Consider the following 11,060-nt stretch of genomic DNA (forward strand, 5'->3'; position numbering starts at 1 on the left):
ACCTGAAGGTGTATTAGGCAAAGTTAGCATAGGGTAGGCAACATCATCGGCCTAGCTAGTACAAGTAGTGTTGGTGTCACCGGCGTCATTTCCCATCGTGGAAAGGTCCAACGAAATTTATGCACTCTTGGCTTCTGCAGGATATTTTGAGTTTCTGTGTACTGCTGTGTAGGCTAGCCCATATCCATTCTATAATGTGGCAGGAAGACGCTACAGTTTTCACAGGCCTAGTAGAGACATAGGGGGAAAAACCAGCGACTACCAACCCTTATCACGGTGGACAGGTCTTATTCACTCTATATTTAAATGGGGAAACAAGAATACAATTACAACTCCAAGCATACCATTCAAAAGGTTGAAGTTTCGTCAACATAATGTGATATATGAAAGCCCCATACGAACTAAAATAAGCATGTGACGCTCTTCGTAAAATATGTTTTCAAGGCAGTTTTGAAATCCAATATGGCGGCTACCGTGGGATGTACAGGTTCTGATCAGTGACGAAAATAATCTTTCCCAGCAATCATTTGAACAATGTTAGCGTATGTATGTAACGTTTATTGATCTTACTCAAGATTGCAGTTGTAATCAGCACAATAAAACAACATTTTGTTGCCTATATTACTGAAAGTATGAAACTTTATTCCCGGGGTCATGGTTTGAACTAAATTCATTCTTCCCTTGTAATCGGTGGTTTTTATCCTTCCTGCCATCACAACTGAAACTCCACAGTGCTTATTTGATTGTTATTACACACATTTTGGTCTCAATTCACTCCACATTGCACTTGTTCCGATACGTAATACAAACCATCGGTCCTTTAACAATAGGAAGTAGCTAGCGGCAGCTGGAACGGTCGTAAGCTTCGAACAAGGGAGAACGGTAGTTAACTGCTTGTCCGACAGTCGCGCGCCACGCGACTGGGAGGTAAACAAATCACTTTTGCTTTCGGCCAGCGGGTGTGAAGGACGTGTTCGTCATCGCTCTCTGCCCGCTTCATCGTCGTATGCTTTGTTTATATTGTGTTTTCTACTAATGGTTTGTTTGACTTGAAAATGAAACTGTAAGTACACTGTTTTCATTTTCATTACTTAATTATGAACCAACATGGAGTTATCGCCGTAGATGCGGCGATTTCCTCTCTTTTCATGAATTGAACCCTTGAATTATGTCTCGGTGCCGAGGCGGCGCGCTCGCGCCGAGTCATGTATTTTGGGCGAAAGTGTGTAATTGAAAAATGTAAGTACTCTTTTCATTATATTTTTGCCCTGTGCGTTCGTTACCGAGAGTGTGATTGCGCTCGGCACGAGCCTTTTATTTTGTATAATAGAATGCAATGAAAGTGGATTCGCAATTGCAATATTCTTTTCATTTTCATTTATTTATTTGCATGAAATTTAATTTGGATCAATTTTCGTTCTTACCCGGGAATTGATCCTTACGATTTTTTATGTGAAAGTGAAATCGCAAGTGCAGTATTCTGTTTCATTTTCATATATATTTTATGATAGCATCATATTATTTGGATCAAGTTTCCGTTCTTACCCGGGAATTGATCTTTTCCCCTTTGGGTTTAAGTTCTATGAAGTGAATCGCAAGGGCAGTATTCTGTTTCATTTTCATATTACTTTTCACTGCTGTGCGGGGGTAGGGGAAGCGAAGGTCTGCCAGGAAGTCGTCGGAAAGCTCTCCCGCGACTCCTTGGTATCCGATTCTTCGTCTTCCTTCCTGCCCCCCGCTCAGCTTCTTCGTTGTATTTTGTATTTGTCTTCCTTGCGTTCGGGTGGGGCATGTCTTCCCCCCGTGCGTGAGGGAACCCCTCTTACTAATCTATCTATGTTACCGCAGGTGCTACATCCGTGGGAGACGACCTTGGACAGGTATGGACCACCGCGGCGGCAGGGCGTGCCTAGCATCCTACGCTGCTGCAGCGTCTAGCGAGGTCTGGGGCGGTCTCCACTACTACCACGGCCGCTTATGCTGCTCCCCCCCCTCCTGGTCTACACTCCCCATGCTGTGTCGGTGACGCCGTCTGCCACTACTAGGGCCGCCGCCGTACCGAGGTGGGGTTGCCGCCGCCGCCTGTTTTCTTCGTGTTGCCTGCCCCAGACTTCCGCTGTTCCAGCAGCTCGCCCCTGGACCGGCCGCCAGTACCCAGGTTCCGCTGGCTGCCGATGATTCTACGAGGCGATCGCTGGGCCTGCCGTACCTGCCGCTGATGTGATTCCCGCTGTTGGCTTGGCTGTCCCTTCTGGGTCTACCGCTGCCGCTGTTCCTGCCGCTCCTGAGCTGGTTGCTGTTCCTGTCGCTCCTGGTTCCTGAGGCCTGTCCATGCTGGTCCTGCCCACGGTGTGTCTTCCCCAGTCCCAGGTCCTTCCGGACAGGTGCAGTTGGGCCGTGTTGCTTCCGCAATAGCCCCGGCTCCGGCCTGGATGGAGGACCTGACGACTGTCCTGCGTGAGCTGACGAGGAAGAGGAGAAGAGGAAGCTGTCATCTTCGTCTTCATCGTCTGCTGCTGCCTCTTCCCCTTCGACTTCTAAGGCCCATAAGCCGAAGAAGAAGAAGGCTGCCTTCCCCCCTAAGAAGTCTCCTTCGGGAACTTCTAAGGGCCCGTCCCACCCCGGTGGGACGGGGGGGTCCTTCTGCTGGTCCTCCTGCTCCTTCGGGAGCGGGGCCCGTCTCCCCTTCCGTAAGGAAGAGATAGACGGGGACCAGAGGAGTATCGGTTAGCTCTGGTACTTCCTCGCCTGGTGCTAGCGGCGATGCCGCTACGCCAGGTTCCGGCTCGGTCTCTCGTTCGCGAGATCCCGAGTGTACGTTCTCCCTCGGGAGAAACCATGCAGCCAAGTTTCGGCGCCAGAGTTCGCTCGGCGCCAAGACGCGGCACGGAGCAGAAGGCTGGTGAGAGACGCTCAGGTGACTCTTGCCAGGCCAGCGGCCGCTCTTGCAGCGACCAGCTGGTAACCCGGGTTTTCTCCCCTAAGAAGGCTCCTTCGGGACCTTCTAAGGGCCCGTCTCGCTCCGGCGATTCGGGAGCTCTTCTGCTGGTCCTCCTGCTCCCTCGGGAACACGGCCCGTCTTTTCTTCTACCAAGGAGAAGAAGACGGGGACCCAATAAGGAGTACCAGCTTCGGCTGGGCACTTCCTCGCCTGGTTCTAGCAGGTTCTGCCGCTAAACCAGGATCCGCCTCGGCTTCTCGTTAGCGAGAAGTACTGAGTGGACGGTCTCCCGCGGGAGGGAGACCGTCCAGCCAAAAAAGTCTTGACACCCGAGCTCGCTCGCCACCAAGACCGAAGCGCGGAGCAGAAGACTGGCGAGTGTCGTGCAGACGACTCTCGCTAGGCCAGTGGACGCTCTCGCAGCGACCAGCTGGCTGCTCGGGTTGACGTGACGGTCGCTGACCAGCCACGGGTTGAGGCGAGGAAGGGGTCCCCGCGGCCGTCGGTACCAGCCACGGCTGGTACCAGCGGCTCGACGCGCCGAGAGGACGCTCGCCGGTCTCACCGCGACAACGAGCCTAGCAGGTCACCTGACGCCGCTCCCATCGGGACCGGGCGGAGACGGTAACCAGCAACAGCTCGCCTGACGCTAGAGATCAGCGTCGACGTTCTCAGCCGAGCCTCTCGCCCAGGCGAGCGGCAAGGCTAGGCCTGCTGCTCGATCGCCACCGCGGGTTGACGATCAGCAGCAGCCCTCCAAGCACGCTGGTCCTGCCAGCGAGCTAGGAGGGAGCGTCAGGTCTGCCTCTCCTGTACCTTCAACCTCCTCGGGCTACACCGGGAGGAGCGAGGTACCTATGAGTGATCGCGAGAGGTGCGCCGCTCGCGATCCCGCTATGACGCCGTATGGACCAGGCACGGTTCTAGGACCGACCAGGACATACGCGCAAGTAGCTGGAGGCGACCGTCAGGGGTCTGCCGCTGTTCCTCCTTCTGAAAGAGGAGTATCTCGGGAATCTGTTCTTGTTGGAGGGACTGGACGGGTCCTACTCCGCAAGACGGCGGTTACTCCCGAGATACAGAGGAATTTGCAGAAGTCATTAAGCTGATTCGTCAGCATAATGACCTTGCGGAAGGATTGCCGCTCCACCAGCAGAGCCCACGTCTCTGCTCGAGTCGTTTTGGGGCCCGAGAGGGAACCCAAACCGACGGTGGGTCTGCAGCGATCGGAGCTTGCTGATTCTGTCTCGAACCAGAGTCCTCTCGTCTCCGGACAAGAAGGCTCTCTCAGTTCTGGCCGGTCGATCAAGCTACTTCCACCTCCTCTACTGCGACAGCGGCGTTTCTACGTGTCTTCGGACACCGTATTTAAATACTCCTTCGGTCCTCCTGAGAGGTTTCGACCTCGACGAGGACTGGAATGAGTCGCAGGACGGTATCGGCTCTCTCCTGTCAGGTGTCGATCAGCCCCACCCAGACGACGTTCACAGTGGCGGCAGACCCTTACCTACAGTGAGAGTTCGTAACCCTCCGCGGGAAAACGTTTTCCTTTTTCCTGACGATACGTTTTCCCAGACTCTGAGAGGCCATCGCCGCAAGGCGATGGCTGCTCCTACTCTTCTCCAACTGCTAGTTCCACTGGGAAGGCGAGCGAGTATCCAATTCCTCCCCCATTCCCTCTCTCCTACGGCTACGAGGGAAAGGGGAGGGATCCTACAGAGATTTCTCTGTAGGATCCCACGTTCGGGACTGCGGGGGGGGACCTTCGGGTCCTACCTGACGTAAGCCCCGGTCGTTGAGGAGGAATCCTGCCCCATTCTCGATTTCTACGGGAATCGAGAGGACCACCAGCCGATATCGTTTGACGAATTCGGTGGGGGTTTCGCAGACTGCTTAGAATTCTACGGAATTTCTAGCGCATTCAGTGTTCGAGTTTTTTACGATCTCCAAACACTTATGCGAGACCACGGTCCAAAGTGAGCGAGACGAGAATCCCCGATATGTTACACGATAATCGGGAACCTCGCCTATGCTCGAATTCCTGGAATTTCTAGCATTGGGAAGAAGACTGCTGCTGAAAGAAACTATCTCACAGTAGGCGACCAACCTGGAATAGAGAGGATCGGACGGGAATATCCAGTTTGGCTTGAACTATCGTCTTAGTATTCTGTTCACCATTGAAGCTTTCCTTCGAGGAAGACTTCTCCTTCACTCTCTTTGATAGAGATCAAAGGTGGTCGATCTCCAATCCTTATTTTGTTTTCTTGAAGGAAAGAATTTAGGATGGAGATCGTTGTTCAGAATCCTACAAATATACTACGTATATTAACCTCGCGACATGATACTACTAAGCAGTTGAATTGTCCGAGGGGTAGGCGCATATCCTAGTTAATCTACGGATTGCGACTTATAAGAGAAGTATTCTAATTGAACTGCAACTCGGGGTTGCCTGCAACCTCCCAGGAGTTTCAGTTTCAATTTTATATACTTATGGTTTTGTCACGACAACACCATTTCAACTTTTATATTTACCGAAATTCGTTTCGCCTAAATATAATTGCTCGAGCATATCTTTTATGCTCGATAGTTCTAGCCGAACGCATTCCTTCGTGGAATAATGGATTACCTGGCAACTCAGGATGACGAGTCAGCGAGAGCTCAGGCTCAACTACTGCGTATTGAACTGCCTGATAGCAGCTCAGTATCAGCTGGGCCTCCGAGATGCACGGTCATGTATGTCTCTCTCTCCCCTGCTTTGATTGACTACCGAACCGTATCTCTGCCCAACAATCATGGACTTAGGTCTCTGATTAACGGGGATTCTCGCAATAATGAAGGACCATCTGCTGCTGTGACGCTAGATTCCATCGCCTTCGACATTGCGAGAATTTTCAACAGAGATATCTCTTGGCGGACTCTTTCATCTTTCTGTTTACCGCACGGTAACAGAAGTCTGTACAAGTCTCCCGCTGCATCGCACTGCGATAATGCGAACGATTTTGCAGACATCTGAGTTTGTCTTCAAAATATCTCGTATTCGTAGGTGTACAATTGTTCATTGTTCAACCCGAATTACGAGATGTGTCAGAAGACATCGCCTACTCTCCGACCTGACAGCTCTACTTCCAAATGTTCAGCCCATGAGAAGCAGTTCTTCAGGCGGCTTTCCCCTGTGTTTTCATTACTGAAGAACGCCCCGCTTTCATTGCAACTACGACTTCTCACCGGACAGCAATGAAATAGCGGTTAGCGTTTTCAGTCATTTGTAAGCACAGGTTATGAATCTTGAGAATCCTTCTCTCGGTTTCATCTGTGAAGACGTAGGTTGTATTCAATATCTACCTTCGTCTTCAACGGTACATAGTGTTGTTTCTCCTTAGCTGAGATTCAACAACCATGAGATGTTTTACCTTCAGGGACCTCGGTCTCTAGAAGGCAATTGACTTTCGCCTGTTAGGCACATGCCTTAAGAGAATCATCACCTCGCTGCCCGGCATTGGTGACAAAACAAATACATTATTTGTTTGGTCTCTCGGCATAACCCTTTTAAAGGCGAAGGTCACGTGACTTACTCGGATGCTTTGACAACTTGCCTCCTACCGAACGCAGTCAGTCGGCAGCTGTCAGAGCCCCCGAGTCAGTTACGAACTACGCTGTTGACTTAGTTCGGTTGTTACAGAGCAATCATTACTTCGTTTTAATAGCTTGTCACTGTACCCATACCATTGACACCCACCATGGAGTGTCGGTGTCCTATCCACTACCGAGAACTTCGCTGCATGGGGATAGGAGGATGGAGGAGACTTCGTGGCAAACGGACAGACCAGTATGGGTACTGGACATCACCGAAGTAGAGAAGAGGGATAGGTCATGCGACTATTTCCCTCTTTTCCTCTGAGGAACTGCATGACTTCTCCTGCGAAGTCAAGCATCCAGGGGATGGGGATCCTTACGCTCGATTTCGTACCGAACTTCGTAGCGAAGACTCAGAACCCTTCGGTCCCTGACGATTGGTTCGAGTCGTTCACAATCCCCTCCCTAATGGACTTCACCGCCTTCGATGCGAAGGAGATGCTGCCTTGTCCGCAAGAACTTCTCCATGGCGCAGGTACTGAAGGCAGGGGTCTGGTCCAACCAGACCACATGCCCTTCCTTCTACCTTCGGGATATTGCCCACAGGTCCTTGGATCTTTTTCCTAGGGACCCGTGGTGGCTGCTCAACACGTTGTGTAGCGAACCCAGACCCTCGCAGGCTGAACAGCATCGAGTCCTGGTGTGACCGTAAGAATGGATGAGTGAATGAGTGTGACTGGCTCCTCTTCCCATCTTTTTCTTCCCCTCTACCTGTGGTTAGAGGGACACGGTCGTCACCCTGCTGGATAAGGACAAGATGCAGGTGAGCTACTCAACAGAGCCCCATCCTATCCCTTTCACTAGGGATAGGAGCGTATATCCACCACTTCCTCCAACAAGGGGGAGGAAGTGGATGCCAGCTTGAGACAACCCATACTTTATGTTGCCTCTTGCAAACAGGAACAAGTTCTTGCTTGCTGGTACGAAGAGATACGCTTGCCTCTCTCTTAGTACTCAGCCCAGAGGTCTGACCATTGATCCTGCGGTGCACACCCCAATCAATCGGACAGAGGCTTGGATCCCCCTCCCTCAGCTTCTTTACGACCAGGGAGGCATTCCAGGGATGGACGAACACCAGTCTGTTCATCAAAAGACTCAGATTCCTCCCACCAAGAAGTGAGTCTTCCTATTGTTAAAGGACCGATGGTTTGTATTACGTATCGGAACAAATGACAATTTGTCGAAAGTTGCATTTTTCCTAACTATACAAACCTGAGGTCCTTTACATATAGTCCCTCCTCATGCCACCCCTCACTCTGCGTATTTTGCATGGGCCAAAAGCAAAAGTGATTTGTTTACCTCCCAGTCGCGCGCCGCGCGACTGTCGGACAAGCAGTTAACTACGTTTCCCCTTGTTCGAAGCTTACGACCGTTCCAGCTGCCGCTAGCTACTTCCTATTGGTTAAAGGACCTCAGGTTTGTATAGTTAGGAAAAATGCAATTTTCGACAAATTGTCATTTTAAACAAGTTGCTGTTCCTGGTTCCTAAGCGCGCGCGCCACAAACAAAGTTACGAACAGCAGACGACGAAACTGCAAAGTTTTATTCCCTAAATTGTTTACTTTACTCATTATTTAGTTCAAATTTACTTTATTTAAAGATTTTAATTTAATTCATGTATATTATCCCTTTTTTGCAACCAAATTACCCCGAAAAATTACAGATACTATTTCTAAAGTAGATACAATCCAATGTTTCTAATGTTTTCGTACATCTGGCTGCTGAAAACCATAGAGGAACGACTACGGATAAGTGGATTATATATAATATTTTTTTTGCTTTTTTGTTATTGCTAGCACTTTTCATTGATTTCAGTCTATATTAGTATTTTGAATTTCTTTAATAACCGTATGCCAGAAATAAATGTAACCTTTAATGTTTGCATGCTAAGAATGGCAAAATCATCGTTGCCACATTAGTGGAGGCTTCACACATACGCCGATTCATTATTATAAACTGTTTCCATGAATTCTAGTTGTCATAGTAATGCAATAATGATAAAATTGCTTTAATATTTATGTATATATACTTCCAATGCATAGCCTAATTTCACCAATTTCAACGTTTTGTGTGTAGTCTTATAGTACCCAGTTTGGAGGGTCAACACATACCGAATGACAACAGAGAGAGAGAGAGAGAGAGAGAGAAAGGAAGGCGAAGGAACGAAGAAGGAATGGGGTGGCGGTGGAGGGGGGGGAGAGGGTAGGTGGAGCTTTTTACGCGTGTTCGTATCCATTTCTGCATAATGGAGTTTGTGTCTCTTGGTACAAGGACAAGTGTTGTTATTCTTTACGATTAGTGATTCACGATACCTTTATAAATTACGGCACTGGACAAGTGTTTGTTACAGAAATAGGTATTGCCCAAAAACGTGCTTGCACTGTCGCTGAAACCCATAGTAGGTATGCTGCTTAGTCGTCAATCAAGTTTTTTGTAATAAAGTATTTTTTACAGGCTAGCTATTGAATAAATTTGCATTTTTCTTAATCAAAACTTATGCCCCTCAATGCTAACTTTCCTTTTTTAACGACTTTCTGGTCATTGCAAATTCGGCCCCATAATTTCTTATGGTGCGAAAACAGAGGCCCAGGGACCGAAAGCGATTGTGTCACACTACGGCGATAATCCGGCGGTAAAACATCATCATATATCCAAAAAGTAATTAATAAAGATATATATGCGCATTACGATCATAACAATTACATGAATAGCTAATAATCTGCATGAATAACTGGTAAACTGTTCTGCAAGAAAGTTGAGTAAAGCAATATTTACAATAGGTACGAAAGCCAAGATGTCATGACGTCATAATACAGGACTTAAACGAACGTTCTAATTCCAAAAAATAATTACTTAAATTTGAGTCAGAATCGAGTTACTTGTTCAATAACGAATATTTTCAAATTAATCGTCATAAATATGTAAGATATTGATGTTTTACTATTTATTTAAAAAATTATCCAAGTGCACGCTTCGTCGTCGTCATCTACCAAAACAGTTGTTTACTAACAAACAAGCCGATTAGGGGCCGTGTTCCAATTGTTGTGATGAAAGTGCCCCAGCGTCTGTGAGTGCAAATGGTGTGCAGATTTATCACAGGAAATGGGAAGTTTATTGACACAAGCGACTCCGTAGACATCGAGATGGCGTCAATCTTCTAAATATTTCGAGTTGTAAGTAAAAATGTTGAACTTTTTTTGGTGAGATTTGGACTGCCTTGTACCACCATTTCGATCACTACCTTCTGTTTAAATCTTAAAATTTGGCCTTAATTTCTAACTTTGGAGAAAATAATTACTTCAAAAGGAGAGTAGAGGTCTTTAGCTCCGTTTCTCACCAACAAGAAATCGCGACTGATGCCCGTCTCCGATGTCAGGACGCATTATAATGTACTTTTTTTGGGGTTGTACACGTTGATCGTACATGGTCCACCCCTGTACTATGTAGTTTTTTTTACCCTATACCATTCAAAAGATTGAAGTTTCATCAACAAAATGAGATATTTGTTCCGGTACGATATACAAACCATTGGTCCTTTTACAATAGGAGGTAACTAGAGGCAGCTGGACGGTCGTAAGCTTCGAACAAGGGAGTTCGGTAGTTAACTGCTTGTCCGACAGTGCGTGCGCCGCACGACTGGGAGGTGAAGAATCACTTTTGCTTTCGGCCTTGTGGTGTGAGGACGTGCTCGCCATCGCTCTCTGCCTGCTTCATCATCGTATGCTCAGGGTTATTGTGATATTCTACTACTTTTTGTTTGTGTATGAAAGTGATACTGTGAGTACTCCTTGTCATTTTTTCATATATAATTATTGTGAATTGATCAACATAGACCAAGGATCGGATCAATCTACGCGCCCTCCCATCAGCCAGCGACTGTGCCCTGGGGTGGAGGGCCGCAAGTGCGGGAAGTTCAGATCCTTCCCAGAAATTGATCCTCATGTCCTTTGCGCTCGGTGCCGAGGGCAGGAATGCTCTCGGGCCGAGCCGTGCATTTTATGTTGTGATTGGTCGGAGGTGCAGTGGGGGTTGTATGAGGGTAGGAAGAAACGAAGGCCTGCCAAGGAGTCGTCGGAAAGCTCTCCCGCAACGCCCTTGGTAACAGACACTTCATCTTCTTTCTTGCCCTCCGCTCAACTCCCTTGTATGGCACCTTCCCCTTCAATTGGGGTCTCGAGGTCCTTCTCTTTGCCCAGTCCGTCGAGCGTAGAGGAGGGCGCTCGGTACCCGACGCACATTTGTATTCGGGGTCTTCAGTTTGTTCGGGGTGGGGCTGGGCCCCCCCGTGCGCGCGCGAGGGGGGGCCCCTCCTGTGTACCCGACTCTTGCTTCCGAAGGTGCTTCTGCCGTGGGGGATGACCTTGGACAGGTATGGGTGTCATTGAGACTGCAGGGCGTGCCGAGTGTCCAGGGGCTGCTCCATCATCTGGCGGGGTCTGGTGCGGTCACCCATGGAGTGGTGACAACTACTACAACCACTATCTCT

This window comes from Macrobrachium nipponense, chromosome 31 (assembly GCF_015104395.2).
Source record: "Macrobrachium nipponense isolate FS-2020 chromosome 31, ASM1510439v2, whole genome shotgun sequence".
NCBI lineage: Eukaryota > Metazoa > Arthropoda > Malacostraca > Decapoda > Palaemonidae > Macrobrachium > Macrobrachium nipponense.